A 6,879-nucleotide genomic window follows, 5' to 3' on the forward strand; every position below is an offset into this window, starting at 1 on the left:
TGTATATTTCCTTGAATTTCTAAGTCTTGAATTTTGGTTGGTTCACTTAGATTTTTAACCCATCCATATATGATGGAAGATAGAAGTTCAACCAGTAATATGCTGGTAACCCCCAGAAGGTGGGAGGGCCTTGGTATATAGCATGTACTGATTTCCATTGTACAAATCTCTCACTGGATGAGTTCCAGGTGCCAGTGGTTTACCAGTATACTTTTGAAATTCTTGACTATTTATCACGTGATGGTAAGCTTGATGTACCTTAGGTACATGACTAAGTAAAATTATATTTCAATTTTTCATATAGATAATGAATTGTCATACTATAGTTTACAGACTACTATAGCTTCCTTCCTCACTTGCAGTACCTCTACTGTAATATTTATTATTCCCATATATACAGGTGTTTGTTTCTAGATTTTATGTTATGTTTATGAATTGAACTAACTATTCTTGTGTCTCTTGTAAGTACTTTCAATTATAGTCATTTAGAAATAAGTTGTGATATTTGGAATAGGAAGTTTCTTTATTCTTTTCTTCAAACATGTTTTTGCTGATCTTAGTTCTTTATTTTTCCATAAACATTTTAGGGTCATTATCAAATTTGAATGATAAATTACATGGCCACTCTAATCATAAGGCTTTGCCCATATTTTAGAAGTATTTCATAATTATCTGTACAGGCTTCTTCATGGTAAAGACTTTCTCCATGAAAATACTTACATTTCTGGCTGTATAGTACTATATTGAATGAGATTAGATTTTTACAAGGCAAGGTGGTGAGTAACCTTGACTCTCAGTCACTATTTTATCATACTCATAATTATTATGATAAAACCTAAAGGACAAACTTGCTTCTGTTTCATCAGTAGTTTGTAATCAGTTGAAGGAAACCCATCCTTAAAATGTTAATTGTAGGAGAATATTATTTCAAGTACTAAAAATGTTCAAGGTGTCAAAGAAGGCAATGGAAAACATTCATATACTAGTAATTTTAAGGGCACAAAGAATAATTGATTAGGCTCATGGAGGAAGATGGGTCCTTGTAAATTTAAGATTTGTGTCTCTTGCTGCATGCAAGAAGATCCCTGATTTATTAATATGTTCTACTCAACAGAAAGGTTTCTTTCTGAGTAATTTATCAATGTAAAAGTTTTCATTTTAATTCTCCAAGAATACACAAAATATTTTATGTTCATTTAATTTATCAACTGTAATGTGGAATGGGATTTTGCTTAAACAGTTGAACATAGAATAACTAGATATGACAATACATGAAATTGGAAGTTTATTTATTAGAACAGTTATGGACAGCATTCCTTTTACTCTTTGCTGGCTGTTTAAGAGAATTAAAATTAAAACTTATTCAAATTTGAACTCATATATAAATATAAGACAAAGTACCCTTTTTCAATGTATGCAAGCTCTTATATAGGAGCATGGTTTCTCTGAATTTTTTTTCAGTGCCCCAAACTTTAGGAAACTTGTTTTCTTCTTCTTCATAAAATATGTGTTAAATCAGAATTAATATTCTGTGGCAGATAATTTAAGTCTTATTATTGGAGGGAACCTTGGACTGTGCAACATTAGGCAATCCACCTAGACTAAACTTCTATAACTTTTGATCATAGATTGGTATCAGAAAACTCAAGGTTATATTCTTTATGAATAGAAATGCTTTATGTTACCAATTATGAGAAAAATATACGCTTTAACATTAATACAAATTAATAGTCCTTTGAGAAAAATTCAGGAGTGATCCCAGGCAGAATAGAGATGAACAGACATGGGTTGAGTCATATACAGGTAAACCTTGGATGGAAGTGGGCTAAGTCATAGAGTGCTATAGATAAACCTTTCCTTTTCAGAAAATATTGTGGGTCCCTCTTACACAATCATAGAGAACCTATCCACCACATAGTATGGGAGTATGATCATTTGAGCCTGAGTACAATATAAAACAGAAAGCATCTGATTTGATCAGCACTGCACACATGCATTGGAATTTCATACTGCACCACTGTAGCTGGAGAGCTTCTCTCCAGGTTCCACCAAGCCCCACAGTCCCACAGTCCACGAATAAAATAATCACTCAGACGCTTATATTACTGATAAACTGTATGGCCGTGGCAGGCTTCTTGCTAACTGTTCTTATATCTTAAATTAACCCATTTCTATAAATCTATACCTTGCCACATGGCTGGTGGCTTACCGGCGTCTTTACATGCTGCTTGTCCTGGCGGTGGCTGCAGTGTCTCTCCCTCCTTCTTCCTGTTTCCCCAATTCTCCTCTCTCCTTGTCCCGCCTATACTTCCTGTCTGGTCACTGGCCATCAGTGTTTTATTTATATAGAGAGATATCCACAGCACACCACAAAATGCAAAGCGTTATTAAAGTTTAATAAGATGCTGAAAGATACATAATTGCTAAGTTTGCTAAAGGCTTCAATAGTAGATTTGTAAACAACAATATTAACCATTTTTCCCAGTATGAGTAAGGTACCATATTCAATTTCTATAGCTAAAAATTTGCTCTGACATGTGAACTTCCTATGTGTCATTCTTTAAGGGCTGGAGGAATATTTAACCAAAATAATTCCTTGTCCATCCCCCAAAAAATGCTTTTTTATCTTAATACATGCATTAGATTCTTAATAAATGTTGCATCTTAATACAGAAGTTGATTCTTCTTAGTTCTGCCCTGTCTTTATACAAATTCCTCATAAGCTTTAAAGGAAAGTTTTGAATGGACTGTTTGTCTTAGTCAAAGTTCTATTGCTGTGAAGGGATACCATGACCTTATAAAAGACATCCTGGCCCTTATAAAAGAAAACATTTAATTGGGTCTGGCTTACATTTCAGAGGTTTAGTCCATTGTGATCATGGCTGGAAGCATGGCAGCATGCAGGCAGACATGGTGCTGGAGTATCTGAGAGTTCTACATTCAGATCTGCAGGCAGCAAGCAGAGACACTGGGCCTGGCTTGAGCATTTGAAATCCCAAAGCCCACCCCCAGAGACACATTTCCTCCAACAAGGCCACATCTACCCCAACAAAGGCATGTGTCCTAAGGAGCAAGCATTCAAATCTATGAGCCTCTGGAGGCCATTCCGATTCAGACCACCACACTGAGAAATAATGTGGAAATGGAACAGAATTTGAGAAAAAAAATTAAGTTCTATTTTATATGGAAATTATAAATTATGCTGCATTGTCCCATTGTTCTCAGTAAAAAGGTGCTGAAGCTAATAAAATATAAAATATCTTGGCTTCTAAAAAAATTGTCTCAATTTGAATAAAATATGAGGATAGTTTCTGGTGAGATGACTCAGTGGTTAAGAACTCTTTTTGCTCTTTCAGAAGACTCAGGTTCAATTCCCAGCATCTACATAGTGTTTTAAAGCCATCTGTAACTCCAGTTCCAGGAGATCTAATGCCCTCTTCTGACCTTCACAGCATCAAGCATTCATGTGGTACACATAGATGGATGCAGGCAAAACACTCATATACATAAAATAAAATGAACAAATCTTTTTGATAAAAAAAAATATAAGGATGGTTTTGGGTTGTATAATGAAGGGAGAGAAAGGACATATGAGTATTTTATGGCATTCTTCCTAAAGTAATTCAATCCCGAATTTAAACATTTAAGTATTTAACCAAATGTTTGAATAGTTAATCAAATTTTCTGTAAGAATAATCCAGAAATTAGAATATAGCAACCCATAGGGGTCAGTATTAACTTAGCATTGGAAGGTACAACATTATGATTAAGGATGTACCTTTTCTCAGTGAGTTTTAAAAAACAAACTCAAGAACTATAATTTCAAAGACACAAAAATTCTCCCTTTTTTAACCTTCAATTTTATCTTAATGCTAAAATAGAAAATGGACAATATTCCTTCCTACAAGTTTTCTTTAGCTGAAGACTTAAGCCAGTGTGTTCCATGACAGCTAGAGGGATTTTTGTTTTGTTTTGTTTTACCAGTGAAGTAAAATGTTACAAGAATTTATTTCAGGAAAAACATACATAAATTTAGGCAAGGAGTGCATAGTCACAGTACCAATAATGACAAAGACAGAGATGCAGGCAGGTTTCTAATGTGAAATATGCTATTTTCCAAGCATTAAGAAGAAACACAGTGGCTACTTAAAACATATTGTGGAAATTTGCAAAGCAGTTTACCTCTTTTTTTTTTTTTTTTTTTTTTTTTTTTTTTTTTTTTTTACTAGAAGACCATCCAGTTTATTGTGGAAACAAACAAACAACAACAACAAAAAAAATCAACAACCCCCGTAGAGGAAAAAACTACCGGGAAGAGGCAGAACGCTCCAGTTTACCTCTTAATGGTAGTTAAGTAATGTGTTTATGATTTCATACCGGTACGATGGCTCAGCGGATAAAGGCTCTTGCCACCATGGCAACCTGAACTACATGATGGCAGGAGAGAACCAAGTACTGCAAGTTGCCTTCTGACCTCTACATGTGCTAATGGGGCATGTGCCAGACACAGGCAGACACACACTCAAGAAAATGAATCAATGTAGCAAGATTTTTAAAAAGATGTATTGACTTTGCATAGAGTTCTATAAAGTATAAGAGAATCATACTGAAAAACTTATATGGAAATAAAGCATGCATTGAACAAAATCTCATTACGGGAAGGAACTACTCGTTTGCTATTCCTCAAATTTTGAATTCCTAATAAGTAATGTATTAAGAGTGTCTAAGTTACCACTTTCCCATATAAATGTGAATCACTTTTGTAACTTGAAATGTCTAATACCTATATTAAAAAGAATAAAAGGAACAGGTGGAATTATATTTGATAACATATTAAGAAAACATATTGCTGATTCTCATGCACTTCTCCATACCTCATCCTGTTACACACAAATTCTATTAGCTCATATAGCACTATTAAAAATTCATGCATGAAACTCTTTGATGTGGGTGCTCAAGCACTGTGGGTACTCTTTTCTCACAATTTTTTCCCTCCTAGCTTTCCATACAGAAGCAGATTGATTAATCTTACTAGACAGGAAAGTTTTAAGCACGTAGCTAAGTCTGGAAAAAGACTGCCTTTGCTTAATGCTTGTCCACTCAAGACTCTTCAACAGAGTCTGTTGTCTGAGTTTCATGTCTTTCAACTTTAAAATCAATTCTTAGTACCTTATTTATATATTTCTGTAATAAATAATTGAAAGTACATGCATAGATTAGTGTCTGACCCAAGGTAAATGCTCTCTAAATGATAGCTACTACTTCCATTTATCAGGGACTTCCCTTTCTTTAGTCCCCTGTTCTTAAATCCCATTTCATTTTTTTTTAATCTTTCAAACTATATACTCAGCATTCAGCTAAATACAGCTAAATATTTCCATATAATTTTGCTTTTTGTAGGATAAATTGGTGTGGAGTAGGCTAGGGATTTCAGGTGATTCTAAGTGATAGAGCTACACGATAATCCAACTTCTACTTTAAATTATTTAAGAAAGTACAATTCCCAAGCATTGTTTGTTAAAATAATCAACCTCCTTGCCCCCCTCTTTCTCTCTCTCTCTCTCTCTCTCTCTCTCTCTCTCTCTCTCTCTCTCTCTCTCTCTCGCCTTCCTCCCCTCCTACTCCCTTTCTTCCTTCCTTCCTTCTTTCATTTCTTCCTCTTATCTATTTCATCTTATCATATCTTACTGCCATTTCTTATCAAAGACCCCATACTCAAGAAGAAAAGGAGATAGAAGTGTGTATGCTTGAGTCTATCCCCATGAGAGATAGATGCAGAATGGCTAACTGAAACATTATAATTTTGAGAGACATTATAAAGTTTAGGGACTATTTCTCCCTAAACAACTTGCTTTCATGGTGAGGAAAGACTTGTCTAGGTGTAACCTCCCTGTCCTGTGCCTCAGCTGCCACATTCTTCTGTAGGCTCAGTGCCAAAGTCATGTTACATGTTAGTGTTTAAACCAATGGCTGGGCACGGGAGACACTTATAGCTTTCTTATAAGCACTCTCACACAGGTCCCTGAAAGGCACAGCCTTGGGTCATACCAAGACCACATTATAAGTTTCTTATGGACCTACCTCTCTAATCTAGAAGCTACTTCTTCCTCAAACATATTTTACAAATGCATTGTCTTCTCAACAATAAAAATTATGATAAAACACTACTCTATATAAGCTGTATAGATAAAACATGCTAAAAATCAAGACAGGCGGTGGGGGTATTCACCTTTAATCACTCAGGAGGCAGAGGCAGGCAGATCTCTGTGAGTTCAAGGCCAACTTGAACTTCAAAGTGAATTCCAGGACTTTCCAGGGCTGTTACACAGAGAAAGCATGTCTCAAAAAACAAAACAAAAAAAAACAAAATGATTGCTTAAGCCAAGGTGACACTGTATATCTTAATTAGTTAATAATGATTTAGTTTTGAAAAGTTACTTTCTACAGTGGCAAAGGTCCCTGTTATGCCCATGTCACGAGTCCCCTGACAAGACCACCAAGGAACCAACTTCCGATGCAAAGACAAAAGGTCTCTTTTTACAAGCCAAGCCCGAGCAGGGACCTCATCCAACACTCCATTACAGCGAGTCCTTATTACAAGGGTTTCTATAGGAAAAAGTTTACAAGCAGAGAGTTACATATCTTAGCGTCCTACAATGGATGAGGGAGCTAGGGGTGAGGTAGTTCTTTGAAGTTATTGGCTTAATATAAGCGTGAAATTACTGATAGCTGACAGGATGTCTGCAGAAAGCCCCAGGATACTGACAGGCTGCAGGGCAACTATAGAGACATAAATTTTTGCTCCCTATATCTTGTTTCACTGGGTCCAGGATATATACATTCAAATTTATTGTTCCAGACCATTCCACGTGAGTTCAG

Source organism: Peromyscus leucopus, chromosome 8a, assembly GCF_004664715.2.
Source record: "Peromyscus leucopus breed LL Stock chromosome 8a, UCI_PerLeu_2.1, whole genome shotgun sequence".
Lineage (NCBI taxonomy): Eukaryota > Metazoa > Chordata > Mammalia > Rodentia > Cricetidae > Peromyscus > Peromyscus leucopus.